Source organism: Amblyomma americanum, chromosome 1, assembly GCF_052857255.1.
Source record: "Amblyomma americanum isolate KBUSLIRL-KWMA chromosome 1, ASM5285725v1, whole genome shotgun sequence".
Taxonomy (NCBI): Eukaryota; Metazoa; Arthropoda; class Arachnida; order Ixodida; family Ixodidae; genus Amblyomma; species Amblyomma americanum.
The window spans coordinates 51712858-51737714 of record NC_135497.1 but is presented as its reverse complement, the minus strand read 5'-3'; the positions used below and the strand labels follow the sequence as shown (position 1 = coordinate 51737714).

The window sequence follows — 24857 nt, the reverse complement described above, 5'->3', positions numbered from 1 at the left end:
CTATTTTAGGGCAGGCAGTTGCTGCTGCCCGGATTTCTCAACCATAGGGGTGTTAAGAGTTCTCCAGTGGAACTGTCTGTCACTTCTTTCAGCTGCAACAGACTTACTGTACCTTATATCTCAACATAATCCAGACAATTATTTTACAAGAAATTTGGCTTACATCTGAAAAGCACTTCCATTTGCAAAATTATTCTTCATTTCGGCAAGATCGTCAGTCAAGAGGAGGAGGCTTACTCATACTAGTTACTTCTAAATTTTGTCACAGGGCTAAGATTACTTTTCAGTCCTCTACTATAGACTGTGAGTTATTGACTTTAGACTTTGAAATTCAAGGGTGCTATCCGTTTTCATTAGTAACTGTTTATTTTCCTTGCGGTGTGCAGGATACCAGGCTGCTAGATCTTCTGCTCCTTAATTGTCAGAAGTCAGTTCTCTTGGCCGGTGACTTTAATTCTCATCAAGTGTCGTGGGGCTTTAGGACCATTTCTGTGGTAAGGGCCATTGGAATTGGGTTACTGATAACCACATTTCGTGTATGAATTCAGGTTCGGCCACATTTCTCCGCGCACAAATTCGATCTGGGTTAGATTTAACTTTCACCAGCCCTAGTGTTCCTGTACTCAATTGGTCGACTGTGGATTGTGGAACATCTAGCGATCGCATACCTATCGTTTATGATGTTAATTGCCGCTTAACTGCGGTGTGCTCTCCGCTGAGGTCATATATAAACTATGTCCAGTTCCAGTCCTTTTCGCGCTTCACTCTTGCTTTACCGGTAAATTCTACTGAAGAGCATACAGCAAAAGGCATATGCTTGGCTATTCAGGAATGCCGAAAGAACTCCGAATTTTTGGTACGTACATCAAGAGGGAACACTTCAGCTAGATTGTGGAAAGCAGATTGCTCGCGGAATTACAGACGCAGAAGGGCTGCATGGAAGAAGCCCCTACACAATCAGTGCCCAAAAAATTGGCATGAATATAAGTTCATTGCGGCTACTTTTAAACGCACAATTTCACAAGCGCAAGAAAATTATGAATCCGAGCATTTTGATTTCCTATTAAAATCAGGAAATATTCGCGCATTTTTCGGATTTTTAAGATCGCGGAAAAAAAATTCCAGTTTCAGAAAATTCACCTTCATGTGTTTTGACCCCGCAAGAAGCAATATAAACAGTTGAGACAATCGCCAAATGATTAGAGCAGCGTTTCGCCTCTGTACTTCCCTTGCGCTCTGCGTTTGTGGCGCCAGGGGACCAGTTTCAGCATGTCCTCTCCCTATTACCCTTCCCGAGCTTTCCCCGATAGTGTTGAGGTTACCAACTGCTGCTCCTGGCCCTGATAGGGTAACATCAGAAATGTTAAGGATCCTCTTTGAGGAGTCCCCTACATCCTTATTGAAGCTGGTTAATTTTTCAATCAAACATGCATGGATTCCTCCTGAGTGGAAAATCGCAGAAGTGATCCCTTTACCTAAAAACAATGGTGGTGGCTATTCTCTGGATAATATTAGACCCATTTCATTGACATCAAACGTGGTTAAGTTAATTGAAAGGGTCATGCTTCTACGTGTTTCGGAGTTTGTGGACCGCAATATTATCATTAGTCCCTGTCAAATTGGTTTCCGCCAAAAATGTTCCATATGGAATGCTCACACCGATCTTGAGAGTCGCATTCGTCTTGCGCGGCACCAAAATATGCATGCTGCGCTGGTGACATTAGATGTAGCCAAAGCTTATGACAGCATAGAACACTACATATTATTGCAAAGATTATATACTCTGCAGTTTCCGAATTACTTGCGCGGATATCTGCGTTCCTTGAAAAGAGACAGTTTTTTTTGTATACTAAATGGTGTAAATTCTGGAAGATATAAACAATCCAGAGGTGTTCCACAAGGGGCAGTCTTGTCGCCTGTGCTATTTAATATTCTAATGAGCTATATTCCCAGCTATCAAAACATTCGCACGTACGTCTATGCGGACGACGTTGCATTTTTCACTGCTGCAGCTGATATTCAATCTCTCTATGTGCGCCTGCAATCGTACCTGAATTTGCTTGAAAGTTGATTGTGTCACTTACGTCTCAACTTAAATGTAAACAAGTGCGCTGTGCCGGTACGTTTTTCAAATGAAAGTTCCTGTCCATCTGTCTCTCAGTTACCAGCGACAAAATATTTTCGCTAAGTTAAGTCATTAAGATATCTTGGTGTCATTTATGATGACAGCCTCACATGGCGCTCTCACATTGACCATGTCGCATCGAAAGGGGCTCGTGCTATGGGCATGTTGCGTAGATTAAGTACTCCCCGGTCTGGAATGGGGAGAGATGCACTTTTGCTGATTTATGTTTTGTATGTCCGACCAATTTTAAAATTTAGATCTGTGTTGTTTTCTGGTACGGCTGCTTACAAAATTCGCCCCGCTCGTTCTTTTGGAGCGGGAAGCGCTTCGGTTATGCCTTGGCCTCCCCAAATTTGTGGCCAATAACGTGCTTTATCTTGAAGCCCGTATTTCTCCTTTATCATCTAGATTTCAATTCTAACTGTTCAGACGTACCTAAGGATATATGAATCAGATTTACACCGCTCCTTGTCTGGTTTTTGTTGCCAGCCGACTTCCTTTCTTGGAGTCCATTGGCCTAGATTTCATACCCCGCACGTAGTTATGCTACAAAATTTGCTTGAACCTTTAAATGTTCTTTTGTATAACATCCTTCCGACAAAAAACAGTGGGTACTCTGTATAAATTGTCTGTGATGACATTTTCTCGAAAAACGCTAAGCATTTACCACCCCGCATTTTAAACGGATTATTAGAAGACCATTTACAAATCCTACCTATGAGCTTAACGATAGCTACTGACGCCTCCCAATGTGATAAAAAGGCAGGGGCGAGAATATATTCCCCGCTTATAGATTTGTCTTTTTCTGTGCAGCTTCCCGACTACACCCCAATTTTCTAAGCGGAGTTTCTGGCGGTGGTGCTTGCTCTTCGCAAACTAGAGCCAGCTTTCTCTTCAGTGGCTCTCATTACAGACTCTCTTTGTGTTCGTCCCTTGCTTCGGCTGTAGATTCGCCAATTCTAAGCACCTTCCATTCATTACTCCTTCCGCATTTGAGCCTTGTTCACATGATATGGGTGCCAGGTCATAGCGGTGTGACAGCCAATGAAGTTGCGGACTGCCTGGCAAAGACCTCCCTCAATGGCCCCGTGCTACCTATCGTTCCGGCTTCAGCGTACATTACAGCAGCGATGTTCCGGAGACAGAATTTCTTAAGAATGACAACTGGATCTCTTTTAAGATCTGATGATTACCTGCACCTGAGGTATTCGTGGAGCAGGCAATCATGCCATTCACGGCAGGTTGAGGTATCTCTATCAAGGCTCCGCTGCTGGCCCAGTCATATTGTCGTCTGGAGCCACCAGACTTGGGTACAGCCACAAGTCTGTTTTTACCACCGTTCAAAATTTTCAATGGAATCAAGTCGACTACCTTGTTAATTTTTTAATGTTTTCAATATTATTTTTATTACTACAATCATTATTATCATTTAACTACTCGGCTATAAACATCAGTCTCGATCTCCTGCGCGCGTTATGCATATCCCGTTTCATTTCGTTGTTCCTTTTTGTTTAATTCTTCCTTCCCTACCATTTATTTTATTTTCGTCCAGGAAATATTTACCTGAAAAACTCTGTTCCCCCAAATTCTTGGATAATCCCCATATGTGGGCATGTGCCATAGTATGAGGATAACTACAAAAACAACGACTGGCACTTTCAACAGCAACTCTCGAGAACGCGGCTACGTGACGAAGACGACGACATTGCAAGCACAGCACGAGAGCTTGGCAGTTCGTACAGGCAGGGTGTTGGGATTTCTCCCAACTGATCGTTCAAATTAGGGAAGTGCATGAACCGACCGATTTAAAACCGGAGTGGCACTCCTTCTTGGTAATGCGCTCAGCCTTTACCTCTCTTGCTGTCTTTACCTCTTGCTGCTTTACCTCTGTTGCTGTCTTTTTTCGATGTGTTTCGTGGCATATCCTAAAAGCATTGTAAATGATTTAGTTAATGTAAATAAAATATATTTTCAATCTTATAAATGTCATACTTAAAATAAAAGCGGTGGCGACGGCGTAGTGGTTTGAAGTGCCGGCCAGCGCAACTGATTTGTCAGTGCCAACGCGAGTACGGATCCCGCTCCCCCAGCTTTGTATCTTTTTTTTATTTTTTTAGTGTCTTCCCCCCTATACGGTGCCGGCTTTTCGCAGCAGTGAGTCTCTTATGCGGTCGCTTAAAAAAAAAATATTTAGGCCACTTGAAAATCAAACGGCTGCCCGAAATGCAGCATTTGGGTTGAATAATAGTGATCACTAATTCCCCGAGTCTGGAGTGAACGATTCCTGTGGCTGCCATTTTAGTGCTCTAGCGCTTCGAATCCGCCGAAAAGTTGTCGTCTATCTGTCGAAACCTGCTTCTAGCACGTGGGCCACCTTGGTCACGTGGCGTTGTGACGTCATCACAAGCTGCCCATCTGACTGTGAGCGAGCTGCCCACCGTGGCAGTTCAATTTACTGATTAGTCGCGAGAGATTCCTCAGGAACAACATAGGTCTCACAAGCCCCACCGATGACAGCACCTTCCATCGCAGGGCAGTGGCCGTAAGCTTAACCGCTGCACCTCTGCGCCTGGAGCGGAATCAAGACTCCCAGGCATCTGTGAATGTAGAGACTGACCAATTCTACCGCAGTACAAGTCTAAACTGCTGCAATAACACGCAAACTTACATCGTATGACATATCATCCAAAGTAAGCATGTTCAGGCCAAGCAACAGCATAGAAAGTCAAGATAGACCATGCCAAACCAGACTAACGGTGCTAGAGCACGATAATTCATGGTTAAGACCATAGCGAAGCCGCCAGTAAGTTTCTTGCTTGCACTTCTACGCCTTACTCAAACGCTGAGTGTCAATTCCCTATCATGCCTGCTAGAAATTTGGTTCATAAAATTAGGCGCGCCATTACGCTGTCACGGGTCTTGCCAGGGGAAGAAGTAAAGCAAGAGATGTTGATGTTATTTGGAGAGCAGTACAACTTTTTCTTTTTTAGCACATCGTACAATGCAAGGCGGAGCGAGCGATGATTCAGACCAAGGTGGTTAAGTTGCTCCTTTATATTCATGGTAAGATTACAGCGGTCGCCTTTGCCCACCACACTGCGGCACCGCTTTCCTATAGAGCAGTTCAAGAGAAAATAGAACACAGAAAGAAGATATGGCTGTACGGAACTACTCACAGCGTAAATAAAAAAATTCCACACCAACGCCGCCAACAGGCTTTGATTTGACAGCGGAATTCCGCAAAAGCATTTTTTTTTTTTTTGCGCTGCAGCCAATTCTGTGAAACCTCACTGACCTGAAATTTGACTTCGTTCCGGAAAAGAAGGCCTAGAACTTGGGAATTCAACAGCCTTACAAGGTATAAGTTCTATATATTTTGCACTACACTTTGATCATCTGACAGTAAAAACATCTTCCCCGGGATCTTCACCCTAAGAAGTAGCGCTTTAAAACGGGAATTCATAACGGGCGGTAATATAATAATATTAATTGGTTTTTTTGGGGAAAGGAAATGGCGCAGTATCTGTCTCATATATCTTTGGACACCTGAACCGCGCCGTAAGGGAAGGGATGAAGGATGGAGTGAAAGAAGAAAGAGGTGCCGTAGTGGAGGGCTCCGGACTAATTTCGACCACCTGGAGATCTTTAACGTGCACTGACATCGCACAGCACACGGGCGCCTTAGCGTTTTTCCTCCATAAAAACGCAGCCGCCGCGGTCGGGAGGGCGGTACAGACAAAAGCGTTAGCCCGGATTACGGTTCGGGCCACCAACCTCACCCGCCGCAGTGGCTCAGTGGTAAGGGCGCTCGACTACTGATCCGGAGTTCCCGGGTTCGAACCCGACCGCGGCGGCTGCGTTTTTATGGAGGAAAAACGCTAAGGCGCCCGTGTGCTGTGCGATGTCAGTGCACGTTAAAGATCCCCAGGTGGTCGAAATTATTCCGGAGCCCTCCACTACGGCGCCTATTACTTGCTTACGGCGTGGTTCAGGTGTCCTACGATACATGAGACAGATACTGCGCCATTTCCTTTCCCCCCAAAACCAATTATTATTATATTCACCAACCTCGCCTTCAAACAGCGAAATCTGCCCTCCCTCACCCTCACCTCGTGATGCCCTCCCTCCCTCGCCCTCACCTCACCATGTCTTTCCTCCCTCAACGTCGTCCTCACGTGTTTTCATCCGGCCATCCTCCCTGGTATTTTTGTGCGTGATAAATAACCCCGGGCGGTCAGAATTAATCCAAAGCTTTCTAGGGCAGCGGTGCAGCTTAGGCCAGAAAAATCTAGTAAATTCGAATTACTTGGAAGCACTGCCCGCCGCTGCCAGGCTCTGCATCCAAGCCAGGGAAAGGAATTTATTTACGAGGCTCCCGTGATGTGTAAGCATTTGGCGCACAAGAGCGCGTCATTGTCAAGTGTGTGGCTCCATACCCACGCTTGTCCATACATACTGGAACTGCCCAAGTGCCAACACCACACGTCGCTCACTCTCGCAACATAACCGCGTGGGAGGCCTGGGTTGCGGCCTCTTCATGGGGCAGTCTCCAGGGATCGTTTAAATAAATGTTTTTCTCTCTCTCTCTCTTTCTTTCGCTATCACCCGAGCCTTGAGAGAAGAACTGTTCTTTCTGAGGAAAGGAAAGGCGCAGTAACTTCCTCACTTCTCGATGGACACCTCAAGCCCGCTGCGAAGGAAAGGAAAGGAGAAGGTGGGAGTGAAAGAATAGGGTGCGATGTTCTGCACGGCTGTGAATTGAGCTGTGAATTTCATCGCGGAGTGGGGCGAGGGGTAGACGGACGCGTGGTGTCGACAACGTGATGGCTGCCGTTCCTTCAAGAAGCGGCAGCCTAAGCAGTTGGATGATTCCGGAATGCAACATGCCTAAAGCACTGCCTTCAACCGGTGAAAACAGAGTCCGTGCGTGAAATGCAAGAAGCAAAATCGAAAAACCGTAACCAAGGCAGCGGACTGTCACCGAACGATCCATGCTCCCTTCGGATCGACCATCGATTGCGGCATGATTTTTTGAACATCTGTAGACAGAGGTGGGCATCCTCACGAGGGCGAGTCCTCACCCTCACCTCATGAGGACTTCACTCGGTGAGGTGAGGGTGAGGGAGGACGGGCGGAGGAAAATACGCGAGGACGAGGGTGAGGGAGGGCATGGTCTGAAGGCGAGGGTGGTGTTCGGATCCGAACCGTACTGCGGGCTAACGTTTTTTGTCTGGGCAGTCCGTTATGAATTCCTGTTTTAAAGCGCTAGTTCTTAGGATGAAGGCTCCCGGGAAAGACGTAGTTTCTACAGTTTGGAGGTACAGTACACGAGGCGAGCACGAAAGGTGCGGAGCCGCAAGCCTTCTCCGTCGCCGCGACTACACCGTTGGAAATGCTATGCCGAAAAAAGCGCTCTTCTTACTCAAAGAGCCTATTTTCTAAAAATTGCGTAAAGTTTTAGGTGAAACACTCTGTATAGTGCGCTAACAAGGGGGCACTGGCCGGGCCGTGCGGGTGGCCGCCGGTCCAACGGGAACCGTGGTACCACAGTCAACATTTTCATTATCAGCCCCGAGTCTGTCAGATGATCGTAGTGTAGAGTACAACATGCAGAATATATGCCTAGTAAGGCGGTTCAATTCCCAAGCTATAAGCCTTGTTTCCTGGAACGAATTCCGATTTCAACTCAGTGAGTTTTCAGAGCTGCAGCGCACAAAAAAAATGCTTCTACGAAATTCCATTGTCAAATCAAAGCCTTTTGGCGGTGTTGGTGTGGAATTTTTTTCATACACACTGTGAGTAGCTCAGTGCAGTCGTATCTTCTTTCTATTTTCTATTTTCGCAGAAATTGAGGTATGGGAAAGCGGTGCCGCAATGTCTGGTCGGCAAAGGGAACCACTGCAGTCTTACCATGTAAGTAAAGCAGCAGCTCAACCACCTTGGACTCAATCATCACCCGCTCCGCCTAGGGTACGAGGTGCTAGAAAATAAAGAGTTGTACCGCTCTCCAAATAACAGGAACATCTCTTGGTTTATTTCTATCCCTAGTGATGCGTGTGATCACGTAATCGCACGCCTGATTTTATGAATTCAAATTTCTTGCAGGCATGGCAAGGAATCGACACTCAGTGTTCTGGTAATATGTAGACGTGCAAGAAAAAAAGTAACGGGTGGTTTAGGTTGAGGTTAACCACGAATTATCATGTCCTAGCACCATTCGTCCTGTTTTTGCATGGTTTATCTTGATATTCTATGCTGCTGCTTGACCTGAACTGGCTTACTTTGATATAACATATGATGTAAGATTGCGTGATATTGCATACTGAATTTTAGGCTTGTACTGTGGTAGAATTGGTCATTCTCTACATTCACAGATCCCTGGGAGTCCTGATTCCGCTCCTGGCGCAGAGGTGCAGCAATTAAACTACGCCTCACTGCGCTGCGATGGCGGGTGCTGCCAACCATGGGGCTTGTGAAACCGAGGCTGTTGTCCCTGAGGAATCCCTGGCGACTAATCATTAATTGAACTGCCACAGTGGGTACTTTTCTCGCAATCCGGTGGGCAGCTTGTGATGACGTCACGTCAGTGATCAAGGCGGCCCCCGTGCCAGAAGCAGGCTTAGGAAAGACAGTCAACCACTCTTCGGCGGAGATGCAGCGCTAGGGCACTAAAATGGCAACCACAGGAATCGTTCACTCGAGACTCGGGGAGTTAGTGATCACCACTATTGCGCCCAAATGCTGCATTTTAGCGACCCGTTTAATTTTAAAGTGGCCTGAATAATGTTGTATTTTAAGCGACACCATAAGAGCCTCACTGCAGCGGAAAGCCGGAATGACACTGAGGGGACACTCAAGAAATAAAAAAACTTCATAGCTGGGGGCGCGGGATTCGAACCAGCGGTGGCGCGAACAGATAAGTTCCGCTGGTCACTGCTACATACCACTACGCAGTCACCACAACATTTTTTGAAGCATGGTATTATTACATTGAAAATATATTCTATTTACATCACCTAAATTATTTACAAAACCTTTAGGAAACACCGCGAAACACATTGCAAAAGGCAACAGAGCACTAGACGGGGAGGTAAGGCTGAGCACATCACCAAGACGGAGTGCCACTCCGGTACAGTGGCTGGAATTCCAGCCACTGTAACTCCGGTTTAAAGTCGATCGGCTCATACACTTCCCTTAGATGAACAGTGAGCCTGAACAGTGAGTGAGTGAACAGTGAACTGCCAAGCTCTCGAGCTGTGCATTCAATGTCATTGTCTTCGTCATGTACCCGCGTTCACGTGAGTTAAACTGCCAGTCTCTCACGCTAAAGTTTGAAAACGCGGTCGACATATTCTTCCATCCGTGCGCGTGGAAGCGTCATCAGATGAGCATGCAGCATATATATACCGCACGAAATGGCGGGGGGACATTAGAAGCAGTGAAATTCAGAAGACCCCACTAAAACGAAATCACTCGGGGAATCCTGGTAACGAAGCGGCACGCATCAAAGCTCGAGTATTCGTCAGCCGAGCAGGGGACGCGTTAGTTACGGAGAGTTTCTCGGACGACGACCTAGAATCGCATCACGACATTACTAATCGTTTTAAACTAAAAAGGGGGATCTCCCTTCCTCCAGACAAAACCTTAGATAAGGTGCAGGAGACCACCTGAAGGCGACTCCAGACGTGATCATTCGTGACTCCTTACCTACTATAAAAATTCTATCCTGGTGATTACGACCCGTAATGTACACTATGTGGTGAAATAGCCACTTACGATCACATATTGCGGAAATGTAATGAGGAGCCGCCACCGGAACCTCTAATACAAGTTCCTCCTCTCGAGCAATGGGAGCCCGTGTTGGTCAGCTCAGACCTGGGCGTTCAAACCTGGTCCACTGAATGTACTACTCAGTTCGCCGTTAACCATTGACTGATAGCCACCTATAGCACGGATCATCTACATTTTGCCTGCTGACGGAATAAATGTTTTGCATTCCAATCCAATGCTATCTAAATGTGATCGAATGAGGGTAATTAGGCGACCTACAAATTTGTTCTGTGTTTATTCTTTGCCCAGCACTTAATGTAATTGTCGTCGTAAATGCTACTGCATTGTTTTCTGAGTATTCTTGGCGCACATTAGTTTTTGTAATCAGACGTAACAACGCACTCACTCATTTCAGCAGTTCATACAGATACAATGAAATGTTATAAGCGCAGGGCACATGTATGCATGCAGTACGTGCCGGAAGTAAAGGCAGAGTGATATTTGGGGCTCAGCTCGTAGTTCACGGATTTGTCTAACATATCAGCTCAAACAACACACACACGCGTGCACGCACACATACAAAAATATAAGCGTCTAGCCTCTTGTCCAATAGTGCCTTGAAGTAATATCGCCAGAAGTTGGCAATTACAAAAAATAACTCGAGTTTTAAAACGACAGTCAGTAAGGGTGAGGGTGAGGGAGGGCCGACGATGTGAGTGCGAGGCCGAGGGAAAGCCATGGATTCAAAAGTGAGGGTGAGGGAGGAAAAGCAAAGAATTGGCAGTGGCATAGTTCGGCTACGCCAGGATATACGCCGCGAGAGGTACGTTTCCCTGGCTGAGCTTGTTGTGGTCACTGTATGTTTAGCAATGAGAGACATTGGGCTTCATCTCGGCGGCTATGCGCCGTCTGTTACGCTCGGCAGTCTGGCATCTCCGCTTGCCAAACCGTTCCTCTCTCTGTTCGGGCGTCTCCGCTGCTCTCTTCGCCTTCTGACGGACTCTCATTCTCTCTTTGGTGTGTAGCCAAGTGCCTGGAGGCAACCTCGGGATCGGAAGAGGGAAGAGGAGGGACTTTAATGGAACACGACGCCTGCCTGGTTGTCGCCCTGGCATGCTACTCCAGGTGAGGGTGAAAGAATAGATTAGGGAAGAGGATGGTGAAAAAAAGAGGGAAAGAGAAAAAGAAGGGGTGAATGGTGAAATCAAGCACACACACACGCACACACGGTGACGGCGATGATGATGATGCTGCTGATGATGATTATTGCCGAAAGAATAAGGCAAGGCTTGATTTACAAAATGTTGTTTACATTTTATTCGACTTTGCATGCGGTGTGTTTAGATGCCTTAAACACACGTTTCTGGTGAATAGCCCGTTGCTTTCTGATTTGTCGCTATCTGGCGGTATTCGGCACTTGCTCCAATTTATCTATTCAAGGAAATATACTGAAACATTGTGCTCGAGAATTCCTGCATTTCATCCGCCGGATTTTGAGCACTAGCAACAAACAAGCTGTTTAGGGTCCGGTCGACTCAGGACGCGTGTTGCGCCAGATGACAGGGTTACAGTTATTGCCCTGTAACCACAGCGAAGGCATCAGCCCAGAGTGCATAGGAGCTTTACTAGGGGACCATAATGTGTGCAGCAGCAGCACCAGTGGGGACGTAAACGACTGCGAAAAATGCTGCTGATGGTCCGAGCTTGTTTTTTGCAGCAGTGGAAACGCTCATATTGCCTCTGTAACGTGAAATCGACTGCACTGCAATCGCCAAATCAATTTCCGCTGCTGCAAGTGCAACCACCTCATTTAAGCCTCTCTCTCTCCTTCAAGAAAAGTATATGATTGTTACTAAGATGAGCTAAGGCTGAATGTCGCGAATGCTGATTTCTTGTACCACATTTGCAAACTTAGTTTTTCAGTGTGGGTCCACTAGCTCGCGTATTGCAGTAAGTGTATATTTTTTATTGTCTAGCCACTTAATCGTTAAAGACTTTTCTCATTTGACCGGTTTTTCACGCTGCTCCTTCATTTTCGCGTTTTCAGATGACGGCGCTGTGTATCAGGACGCCTTCTCGACACTACTTAAAAATATGATCGACGCGTTCCAGCGGCGGGCATCGATTGTTCCTTTCTCGCAATGCCTATAGGGCAAAGCTGTACACACGCAAAATAAATGGTCGCAGAAATGCACTGAATGGTGAGGGAAGACGTCCGCCAGAATAATCTGAACAGTTCTGAACTCTACACGCTGTGGAGTTCACAACCCACTACAGTTCTGTACAATTCTTACTTTCAAATAAATATATAGAACTTGTTATCTGAGCCGTCTGTGTTGAAATTGAGCGCTTTAAATGATGACAAATGTTAATACAACCTATCGACATTGAATAGACAGTCTTTTAAATGTGTTTATACTTTGTAGTAACAACCTGTCTTCCGACAACTGGCCACCATTATCCAATAGACTCAAGTACATAGAAAGTCTTTAAGCTTCATATCATCCCCTTATCGACGGTTTCTACATACAGAAATCTCTCGTTATAACGAAGGCAGTGGGACGGCGAAAAAATTCGTTATAAACGGTAATTCGACATAAACGACCACCCGACAAAATCTAAAGCAGTCGAGCTGCAATTGCGCCACAACGGCGAGGAGGTCAAAAATACAATGTATCCTGTGAATCAAAACTTTATTCAGGTGCAAAAAAAGGTAGTGAGCTTTGGCTGTTTCAAGTTCTTACCGGGCGCGTGCAACCCCTGCTCTAATCTGACCAAGCATTGCACGACGCCGCGGTCGCCGCGCCCATGCATTCAACCTTCAGAGTATTTCGAATCGCGAAGGTAGTGGCCGCTTTTAGGGGGTATTTGGGGGTATTTCTAAGGCAGTGGCCGCTTTCATGGGGGGGGGGGGCACGGAAATGCCGTGTCTCAAGTCTGAGGTTGTGTTTGTTGTGCTCTAGAAATGATTAGCCGCTCATTGTAGGTACGCAGGGCGATCGTGAAAACTGAACGGTTTTGGTTTGGTTTAGGGAGGTTTAACGTCCTAAAACGACTCAGGCTATGAGAGACGCCGTAGTGAAGGGCTTCGGGGATTTCGACCACCTGGGGCTCTTTAACGTGCACTGACATCGCACAGCACACGGGCCTCTAGAATTTCGCCTCCATGGAAATTCGACCGCCGCGACCGAGATCAAACCCTCGTCTTTCGGGCCAGCAGTCGAGCGTCATAACCACTCAGCCACTGCGGCGGCTGAACGGTTTTGCAATGGAGGCTTCGCATGATTACTGGGCAGCTTTTTTTTCCCCGATATGTACAGCTGTGAAGTTTGCAATTGAGTTTTTCGGCGAGAGTTTTTCGGCGCACAGTTGTCAACGACACTGTTCTAATTCTACGGTTCGAGTGTCAGTGTTCGCGCAGCGTCGCGTCCGCGCCGTTGACAGATGTCTAGGAACAAAATTCAATGACCCTACCACGCATTTAGACCGTTTGACTAGTCGGATGGTGCGATCTTCAATGGGGGAAGTTAGGACAGGAGTTCCGCAAGGGTCAGTACTTGGCCCCCTGCTTTTTTCCCTCTTTATAAATGATTTTCCTCGTTTCATTGAGCATGGACAAGCAGTCATGTACGCAGATGACACAGCTCTACTAATACCTCATCAGTCGGCAGAAAAGGCTGAATCACTTGCAAATGATAGCCTCCAAAAAGCAGCAAATTGGTTTAGCACTAACAAACTAGCGCTAAATGTTAAAAAAACAGAGTTCATTGCTTTCACCTCCCGTCGTAAATCTACCCCCGTAGAATGTAGTCTGCATCTCGATGGATTACCAATTGAACGGTTCAAAGCTACAAATATTTAGGAGTAACTCTTGATGAGAATCTACACTGGGCACCTCATATAGAAAACTTATGCAAAAAGTTAACCTCTGGGTGCTATGCACTAATTAAAGCACAAAAACATTTTGACAAGAACACACTACGAATGATATATTTCAGCGTTTTCCATAACCATTTAATATACTGCATTGAATCCTGGGGTTTCACCTTCGCATCTTACTTAGCAAAAGTTAGCACTCTCCAGAAAAGGGCTGTCAGAATAATATCATATGCACCGAGAGCAATACCATCCAAACCTCTTTTTGATGAATTAAACATAATGCCCTTCACCAATGTACGTGAGTACAAAACGGCTATTTTAGTCCGCCAGATAATTAGCACGAACTCTCCACATCCTTCTTCCATATTCATCTCTCCCAAACGTGACACTAGGCAGGCACAGCACAATAATTTTAATTTACCCATAGCTCACAACATATACGGGCGGCGCTCAATTTCTTTTATCGGGGCTAAAATATGGAATACCGTGCCGTGTTACATGAAATACACGTCCAGCTTTGTTTCTAAACTAAAACGCCACTACCTTAACAAGCAATCTGATGCACCAAGCTAAACACGTGTTGTTGCTCATAGCAATGCTCCATATAGTGATTGTTTAACTCTGACAATGTTTGTAATGGATCCATCACTAGCCATAGCGGCTAAGGATCCAGATGACTACACAGCATTTTGTGTATCAAGTTCTGCGTGAATAAACGTTCTGATTCTGATTCTGAATCAAGCATGACCGGCTCGAGAAAATCGCGGGGGAAACACCGTGGTTGCGTTGACCCGCCATGGTGAACTCGCCGCTGGCCACGCTCGAATTTTTCGTGTTTTCGGCAAGTTATCCATCTATTTAACCGCGAAAAGTGCAAGGGGCGGTGTTTTATTGCGATGCAGGCCGATTATGATGAGCGGCAAGCAGATTTCTGGACCGGCTTCTCCAAAGTCGTCTTCCCGATTAAAAGGCGCGAATATAGTCCGACGTAACGCAAGCAAGCAAGCAAGCGCACGCACGCTGCGTTGCGTTTGTGAAACAGCTCCGTCTGTAGTTCGACGCACTGCAGCAGCCAACGTAATCGGCGGCTGCCAGCGTTCCCCGACGGGCCCGGCGCATATTTTGCTCCTGCTCCAATTGCGCGCCGTCGCCGTCGACCGCGTAGACCCACAATGCATCGCGCGGAGAAAAATGGCGGATGCCAGTGCGAGCGGCGTGAGTAGCGCGAGCTGCCCAAATATTGAAATTGTGCCGGATATCGTTGTGGAACGGTTTATCGAAGCCATCAAACAACACCCTTGTGTATACGACACCAAACGGCTGGATTTCAGAGACCACAAGTGCAAAGAGGACGCTTGGCAACAGAGGGCGAACCACCGGTCTCTCCACGGTGAGTTGTTCCCGTGCAGAGAGCGATCTTTCGCGCTTACATCGAGCGCCTGCGCTTTCTCCGCAAGCGGTGGACTAGTAACACGAGAGCAAGTTTCTGTCGCGCGGATAACACCGTAGCCATGTTTCATATAGTAGCTGCAATGCCGTGAATGGAACGAAACGGATGAGGCGATGCAGAAAAAGGCGCGAACGGGATTCAAACTGCCCGTGTTTCGACGGTCGGCGCGCGAGGCGGCGGTCGTTCTGTGCATGCTCCGAAGCGGCGCGCGGCGTGGGGTGGGGTGCTTCGGCCGGCGCAGCGAAACCTGCGTAGCACGACTGACTGTAAGCGACACGCGCCCGCGCGCTGATCACGTCTGACTAAAAATGGCGGTGGTGGTTGGTGCTATGAAGGGGTGAGGGGGAAATAAATGCGCCTTAACCACGGAGGACCATTTAGGAGGTGAAACTCCCGTCAGCGCGAGCGAGCGCGGGCGACCAGATAAGGTCGCATTTGTAGTGGCGGTGTCATGCGGCGCGTCGTAGAAGCCGCAGCGAGAAAAAAAAAAAAACATGCAGCTCCCGAGCAGGCAGTTCCGGCGCGCTCTCCGGCGGCGCGCGCTAAGCAGACGACAAGCAGACGGCACGGGTGTTTGATTCAGCGGGCACGCCGTGAGGTTGTATTTGTGCGCCCTTAAGTCAAAGAGAACAGTTCTTGTCGGTGTCTGCTCGGGGGCCGTACTACTAACAGCGCTGCTACGCGCAGTGCGGCCTCCTTCGGAATTGGCTAGACTAAGATATGGGACGCAGGTGTTTTGTTCGAAATTGCAAAAGCGGTTACAAGTGTTGCCGGGAGAAGGTGAGCAAGGTGAGAAGTTGCAGCCGCTTGTTGCCTTCTCGGCTGACGTGTAGTCATAAACGCTGCGCCGTACAACGCCCGCGTTCTCCTCCAGCAGATGAAACTCAGCGTAGTCACATACTCGACGAACGTGAAGGCATGTTTGCCTTCGACGAATGCCAGCAGCGCTTATACCCATCCAAGGTGTTTCAAGGAAGACTTACAATTCTAAAAAAAATAGGTTTTTTTATGTAAAAATACGGCTTTTTCAACACAGTATTACCAGTGTTGGCGGGAACCAGAAAACTGGTGAATCGTCTTGAGTAGATAGCTGGATAACTAATTTTTAATACAGTGATTCCACGACAAATTAAATTGCCTAAATATTTCAATTTTTAAATATTCTTGATTATGTTATGCATTGTGCACATATTATTCAGCAGGCCAAGAGTGAATTTAGTTTCATGAAAATGCAAATATTTCAAGAGAAAAAACCAAATGATGTCATGGCAGAGGCAACGTTTTTACGTAGAGCTCAATTTCGTGAATTTGCTTGATTAGGAATAAAGAATATGAATGCCATGATGGATATATTTTGCCTGCTAAGAGTACAGGTAAGGAAGAGTATGTCAGGCTTATTTCCGCCGTTGTGAAGAAGTTGTCTCTTAATAGAAAAAAAATATTGAAAAGACAAGTCTCAAATGAGGCAATTTTCAAGATTTTTTTGTCTGAAAATATAAATAAGATCTTCAAATTTGCACAGTGGATAAGCATCAGGTGCTAGAAAAGTGTACTGACTTTCATTTTCATATAATACAGGAAAGTGCAAGAAGTATTGCTCTAAATCTGCCGTTTTTGAATAAAATAGTGCTTTAGAAAAATCTCTAATTTTTCTCATAACTGCTGAAACCAGTCTCTCGAAGGAGGCGAAAAAGAATACTAAAGAACATGTTGCGTTATTTTGTTTCTAACAATGACATCCAAGCTAAAACTTGTAGCTTTTTGAGCATTGGCAGGAGCGCCTAACTCCAAGTTCTTACCCGCACTCGACGATAGCAGTGCTACCGAATCCTGATTTATCGGTGTTTTTCCACAAAAAGTAATTAGGTATGTTCTCTCTAGATGAAAAATGTTTCAGTCTTTGGATTTGGGGGAAATTTAGAGCAGCGGGAGGCGTGTTTGCTGCTTCTGCACCCTCAATAAGGCACTCCTGCGGATGCTCGAAAGGCTACAAGTTTGAGCATGGATATCGTTGTTAGAAACAAAATAATGCAATATGTTCTTTCGTATTCTTTTTCTCCTCCTTCTAGATGCTTGTTTCAGGAGTTTTCAAAAAAATTGGAGATTGTTTTTTTTTCCTTTCATTTGTAAAAACACTACATAGTCAAAAATGCCAGATTTAGGGCAATACTTCTTGCACTTCCCTGTATTATATAAAAATGAAAGTCGGTGCACTTTTGTAGCACCTCGATGCTTATTTAATCTGCAAATTTGAAGATGTACTTTATATCTGCGCAGAAAAAATTCTTGAAGATAGCCTCGCTTGAGACTTGTAGTTTTCAAAATTTTTTCCAGTAAGTGACAACTTTCTCAAAATGTCGGAAACAAGCCCAACATAATCTTTCTCACCTGTACATTTAGCACGAAAAATACATCATGGTTTTCTTATCTAGATGCTTACGTCATTGCAACATTGCGAAATTGAGCTGTGCTTGAAAACGCTGCCTTTGCCACAACGTCGTTTATTTTGTTATACTTTTTCTCCTGAAATAATAGCATTTTCGTAAAACGAAATTCACTTTTGGGATACTGAACAATGTGTGCATAATATATAAAACAGTAAAAAAATAAAAATATATCGTTAGACAGTTTGATCTCTCGTGGAATCATCCAATAACAAACTTTTTAACTGCAGTCGAGCCCGCTCATAACGAACATGAGGGTCACGTGGCGTCCGTTCGTTATATCCCAAAGTTTGTGGTAAGTTGATCACAGCTTTAAAGACAGTTGCTTGTCAAAACATAAATTTGTTCTTTGCAAAAAAGTCCGTGATGGACGCCTGTTTCTGCAGCGCAGGTCCAATGAGGGAGGTTTCCAGTTTATTTAAAGCAGAAGCGTGCTATCGCCGAGGCCCTTGGCATAGACAAGTTGTCTGAGGCTCTCTATGTAGCTCATTGCTACAGGCGCACTTATGGATTCTGGCTCCGAAGTTTCATCCTCATCCGATTCCACCGCGTCACTCTTGTCCCGCACTTCAGAAACGATGCCCTCATCCATGCACGGTTCAGCGGTCTCGGCGCCTCCATCGACAGAAATAAAATCATTCCAAACAACGTCATGACCACCCATGTCGGAGTCGATGACGCGCTGCCACAAATCGCCGCCGGGTTGGTCATCTTCCGGAGAATCAGTCTCGGCATCAGACAATGTGTCGACGAAGCCGGCCTTGCGGAAGCAGTTCCGCTCGCCAGTGGTCATCACCTCCGCCCAGGCCGCTTTCATAATCTCTACCACTGAATACAACGGAAATGGACACGGTGTTGACGTCCACCATCCCCTGCCTCCTGAAGAACATGCCTGAAGCATCAGGGGTTTTTCTGCCAAAGACCTACCGAACTAGACACCTGCACACTTGGCACTGCTCCAGCGCGCACCTTCTAGTTCATACCTTTTCCCGCTAGGGAGGCGCAGCTACGGGCGGCGTGGCGCTAGAATTAACCTGTTGAGCAAGAAGGTGTTGGTTATTTTACTTCAAGAATGTAATAGTTTTGTCATTTGCCTATGTTTTGAGTATTCATCATTCATCCGTTGCCTTAGAAAAGATGCCAGAAAGTCTCACGCATGCAAGCGCGCAAACAATACTCACCGCAAGGATTTGAAGAAATGTTATATTTACATCGTTCATTACTAGGTTTCCAAATAATAAGACAGGACTAATGCATAGTGAGACAGTGAGAGGAGAGAAATAATTCCTGAAAAGCAGACGATGATGATCATGACAAACAAGACCTACTAGACCTACTGAACTAGAGACCTGCACACTTGGCGGGGTCCTATGGGATTGCGTGGGCCAACTTTCGTTAACTTTTTGGCCGTTGAGGGCGCTTGGGTGACCTGTTTGTTTGTCATAATCATCATCATCGTCTGCTTTTCACAAATGATTTCTCTCCTCTCACTGCCTCTCTCTGCATTAGTCCTCTCTTATTATTTGGAAACCTTGTAATGAACGTTGCGAATATGACATTTCTTCAAATCCTAGCGGTGAATATTCTGTTTGCGCGCATGGATGCGTGAGCAATGCCTCCTGAAGAACATGCCTGAAGTATCAGGGGTTTTTCTCAGTGATCTCTACTAGGTGGCTGAATGCCGCATTCACGCTTTCCGAAGTGGGCGCAAGGGAGGCCACCGGAAGTTCGGAGGCATGTCCCGGAAGTTCGGTGTTTGCTGTGTATTTCAATGCAAAAAGTCGTGTCTTTCGCCCTTCCGTTCTCAGTTTTTCTCTTTGCTTTCGTGTACCGTCTACTGTTATATTAAAGGAATAAGCAAGCTCAACAAGAGAAATGTATGCATTGCTTGGGGAACCCTGTAATTTCAGAGAAACCGAACAAAACAGGCGCGCAGGTCTCACCATGCCGCGGCAAAGCGGTGTGTGCATTAAACACTATTTTATGATCTGGTTCTTGTCTTACGAGCGTAATTACGGTAAGTAGCGGAATGACGATCATTCTAGGCCATCTTAAAAACAAATTTTCGTGTAGCAAAGAAAAGGCAATGGCGCGGAAATCCTGACACTCGAACTGCCGCTGTCTCAGTTTCGGGTTGGTGGCGGACGATGTCTCTTCTCATCGACGGCAGCTGATGTTTATCGCTTTAGGGTGTCATTTACCTTCCAGACGTGCTTTTAATCTAACTCAATAGCACAGCCATGTTTCATCTACACAGTGCCAGAGAAACGACTGACGAGAAAGATGAATGCTGCAGCGCATGTGACAAGCGCTGTTGGAAGTCAACTGCACCAAGCATCACGAATAACATCCCATTCAGGCATAATTTGCTACAGTACGAAACAGTACTTGATGCACTATCTCCGTCGAAAAATAGTACCATATACCTTTTGGACGCGCTAATGTGTAGCAGCTGAACACCGACGGCACCCCACCAGATTGTGGTTTCGCCCCCAATCCGGTTCAGTCTAAACATAATTCGGTAAAATGGTCACTGCAAAGTCGGCTGCCTAATGAAGGTTTCCACCTATTCCTTCTTAAATTTATACCCCATTGATGGTATAACTTGGGCTTAGAGCGCGACAACGTGCATCGCATCAAAGAGGAGAGTTGGCGACGCAAGCACAACACAAAGCTGACCACACGAGGCTCCGTACGTACTGTGTGTAGCAACGTTCTGTCGTCTGCTAGTGTCGTCAATGGATCCTTATTTTTGATACGTCTTTCCCGAGGACTTTGCTGCCCTCCTCATGCAGTTGCCGGCGCAACAGGTAGGCATTGTCATGAAAAAAGACGAGAACGTCGAAAAGACAAGGTGCTAAGTGGAAAACGAAAACTAAAACAGAAAAACCGTGCTGAGGTTCGATTTCATGCACTGCCAAAGGCTGACTTCCGGGACATGCTGCCCAACTTCTGGTGGCTTCACTTTCGGGCACCCGATGCGGCATCCAGCCCCCTAGTGGAGATCAGTGGTTTTCTGCGCGCCGTAGAGCGCGCGTCTGCCGTATGGCGGCGCTTTCAGATGACCCCCTAGCAGACGACACGCAGGCAGCACAGAATTTTCTTTTGACTGCCGTTGCAGCAAAAAGTATGCCTTCTGGTGCGCTGTTTCTTAAATTACTTGTGTGGTGTGTTTAGTGTTACCGTATGACAAGTGACGCGTCGATGACAGCAGTTGCTGGAGGGAGTAGCGAGCGAAAATGCATTGCTGTTGCATTCCGTTTTTCATGTCCAGTCAGCGAAACAATTAAGAAGCCCTGCGTTTCGTTCCATGAAATTCCTGCTGACTTACAACCCCGGGAAATACGGCTCAAGGCAATTCGAAGAAAGAACTGGCAGCCAAGCACAACGTCAAATTATTCTGCGGTTTGTAGCTTGCATTTCCAGCCAAGGAAATGCTACTGTAGACAGTTTGACTGCCCACCAAGACAGGTGTGGACTCTTTTACCCGACGTCATGTCAAGAAGTTCGTCGATATCATGCTCAAAGACCGGACGCATCTTCAAAGGCCACTGGACACATGCTTGCTCTACAACTATTGTGAACAAAATCGCGAGTGTGCCTATCCTGACGGGTGAGAATAGGGATAGCGGCCACAGAGAAGCACTACTGCATATTATGCAAGAAGTTAATTAAACCGTTGCTAACAAACCATGCATGCATTTCACATATAGCAACGGTTTAATTAACTTCTTGCAGATAATATGCAGTAGTGCTTCCTTGTGGCTGCTATCCTTCAGACAACAACGCAGTTGCGAAGATGTACAAGAAACCTCTTTTCCGAAAATTCTTGAAACTGCAGTAAGAAACGATTTCCGCCGCCTTCATCGCACCGACGCATGCCATTTTTTCTTGTAAGTGCGCACGTGTCTGTGCCTTCAAGCGCAGTTTTTTTAATATTCACAAGTCGCTCGCCATGTCTGATACTCTGGGCCCATTGTTCCGGTTGTCATTTCATCAACGCACGTGCTTGTCGTTTGGAGAAATCCGGTCAGTCAGGCCCGCTGTGTTGCTCCCAAAGTCACTGTGCGCGTGTGCATCACACAGGAATCTAGTGAACTGTGTTTCTTGCGGAAAGAATCGAGAAGAGGGGCATGGGTTATTTTGAAATATGTCAACGTTATTCAAGGAGGTACCGTTCGGCGAAAGCTCGTCGGAAAAAATGACCAGAAACATCGCAGGCTGGGCCTTCCAAAATCTGCTTCACCCGGTCGAAATATCCCTCGCAATGCTCCGCAGCAAGATTGTAACAAACGCGCGCTTCGCAAACTTTTAAGTACATTAAATATGAGGGATGTGCCCCCTGCGGGCCAACGACTCCCCAGGCAGGTTACCGCGTTTTCTCCGGCTTCCATCCACTGAGCGCTATGCAGTCCTCCTTTCCCACGGGTCACCTGGCTACAGTTGAGAGCTCAGATCATTCCGGACTTCCTCCTGTCCTTATTCTATCTCATGAATTATTTTCCCTTTTTGTTTGTCCGAAGTAGTCATTTGTTTCTTGCCATTTACAGCAGTACAATATACAACCATGCATCATGCAGTGTAAATACTTATTTTGCGGCATTTCTAGCCACTTCAAGCACTTGTTGCAATATGGATGTTTCGAACATGTTCTTTCTGTTGTAAATCATCGAAAAGTTACTGATTATGCAGCAGACAAAAACCTTAACGGCATGATAGAGCGGCGTGCAGAGCACGCTTTCAGATTTCGAAATCGAAACTGATGATCCTCTTTCAGTATTATGTCGAAGTCAGGTCAGACTTTTTAAGCATTTGCTGCACACCGAGACCCTGAAAAATATGTTTTGTCAGTAAAAAAAAAGAAAAGTTGTTGCTCAAAGCCCCAAAAAAGGATGAAACAGAACATATATCTTTTTAAAAATGCGCCTGTTAAGCACGAAATATTGGCTTTTGAGGTCTGCAATGCTTGGCCAATAACAAGCCATCGCTTATTTTGAGCAAAATTTACATTTACATGCTTTTCTGCTCGTTTGCTGCGATTTGTAGAGAGGATATTGAATGATAGGACATTCTTGATTATCGAACAACGTTTGTCTTTTCATTATTTTTGGCCAAAAGTTGTAGTTCTGCAGTCGGTAGCTCTCCGCCCCATGATGTTCAGAGCGCCCATGGTGGTACAGGTGGTCTCGAGGAAGCTCCAGGCAAACTCCAATATGCGGGGTGCCAGCGTTCCCTCTAGTTAATAGTAACGGTGTCTTCGACTGGTCGCTCCCGTGATCCGGTTAGGATTTGGCAGAGTGGGAGCCGTTCTTGCTCTGAGAGCCTAGCGAGTTTGGTCAAGCCGAATGGTCAGCGAGTTTTTACTGCGGAAGCGCAGGAAGCAGAAGGAGGACGTAACTTCCGGAACCACGACGCGGCATCGCTGCTGGCGGCTGGGTGTCAACAGTATAGCAGCACGTGGTCGCACACAGTCTGCATCGCGGTCCCCGCGTAGCCTGTATCGATCGCTATACCGAATCTCCGTCCCGCGGGACGCTCATTTTTCAGACATCGCCTAGTGGATAGCACTGTCGTACTCGTCTGAGCTGCTGCTGAAATCGCTGTTGTCATGCGACAGCAACACATACCGCGTTCCTAGCGTAGTTATCCGGCGTCTCTTGGACAGTTTGCCTCACACAGCGCGGCACCCGCAAAACACAACGCAGCAAGGACGCTACATTAACGGCGTGACCGCGTCCAAAGCCTACACTTGCTTCTGCCTGCGCGTAGGGGACGCCGAGGCCTCGCACCAGTTTAGCGAAATGGCGGAAGTGGCTCTGTCACGTGAACTCATCTCGGAGTCGCTCCGACTTTTTTCTCGGAGCGCGTCAGAGCGCTCTGAGCTGGAGGCGAGCGCTCAGAAAGAACCAACCGAATGTAGTCAGAGCGGCCGGTTTCGACCAGCCGAATGTGCGGTCGCCTCTCAAAGCGCTCTGGAGCGCTATGAAGCGACCAGTCGAAGACGCCATAGAAACTCTATGGGCGTGAGACTTTCTGGCATCTTTGCTAAGGCAATGGATGAATGATGAATACTCAAAACGTAGGCAAATGACAAAACTATTACATCCTTGAAGTAAAATAAGCGACACCATATTGCTCAACAAGTTAAATCTAGCGCCACGCCGCCCGTAGCTGCGCTTCTCTAGCGGCAAAAGGTATGAACTAGAAGGTGCGCGCTGGAGCAGTGCCAAGTGTGCAGGTCTTTAGTTCAGTAGGGCTTTGGCAGAGTGATTCAGTGAGTGAATAAACTTTATTGCTCTAATAAAGGAGTCTTGCTGTTTGCTCGAAGATTGCCGATGTCTTCCAGGCTGAGCGTGGTTGGCGCCCCTAGTCCAAGGCACCACTGTCCCTGGCCATCCGGCATGCGTGGCTCACTAGGTCTCTTTGACCTTGAGCTGGCTGCTGGTTAGCCTGTCCTCCCACTGCTCCGCATTTGGCTCTTTGTTACCTCGGAAAGCTACATTGTGTATGCATTCCCATGTGATATGATACAGCGTTGGGGTTGCCCCGCACCACGGACATGTATCCCTATGCGTACTGCTCCGGATACATCTTATGTAGAATGTGAAGGTTGTGGAAGGCTCCTGTTGGAGTCTTCTCCAACATGTCGCTTCATATTGTGTTAGCAGAGGGATATTTGCTGGGGATATTTGCGTCTTCTGCCTTTGATGTGGTGGAGGATAGCTGCGTACGTGAGCTCTACCGTTATCTCCGCGCCGTCCGAGGCGTTTGACGCACCAGCTCGGAGAGTAAGCTCGCGAGCTAGCTTGTCCGCCTTCAGATTGCCTTCGACTCTGGCGTGTCCTGGTACCCAGTAGATCCTATGTTGGATCTTTTCGTTGGTTCGCTGCGTTTTCAAGACAATCCTTAGTGCTTGTTGATTCTTCCTACCATGTAGCGTCTGGACGCTTCTTGGGAATCTGTTATGATTGTGAGAGATTTGTTGGTGCGATAACCCTCGGCTGACGCTATAGCTACGGCGATCTCCTCTGCCTCAGTTATCGTCCCATCTCTCGTGGATGCGCCGCTGATGAGGCCACCCTCCTTTGTTGTGACAAACAATACCGTTTTCCTGATGCTTTGGCTACGAGTCCACGGGTACTGAGTGGCGTCAGTGTAGACTACCTGATCTTGTGTGGCTATAAGAAAA

General features: G+C 46.7%; 1 pseudogene across 5 annotated transcripts in view; it reads left to right on the top strand.

Annotated features, from left to right (window-relative positions):
* Positions 1 to 14943: 14943 nt before the first annotated feature.
* LOC144112815 (inactive selenide, water dikinase-like protein) overlaps positions 14944 to 24857 on the top strand; it is a 30040-nt pseudogene continuing 20126 nt past the window's right edge. For all 5 annotated transcript variants that reach the window (XR_013310479.1, XR_013310483.1, XR_013310478.1 and 2 more), the window contains exon 1: positions 14944 to 15164. The product of XR_013310479.1 is annotated as an inactive selenide, water dikinase-like protein, transcript variant X2 (transcript). The remainder of the gene's footprint in view (positions 15165 to 24857) is intronic.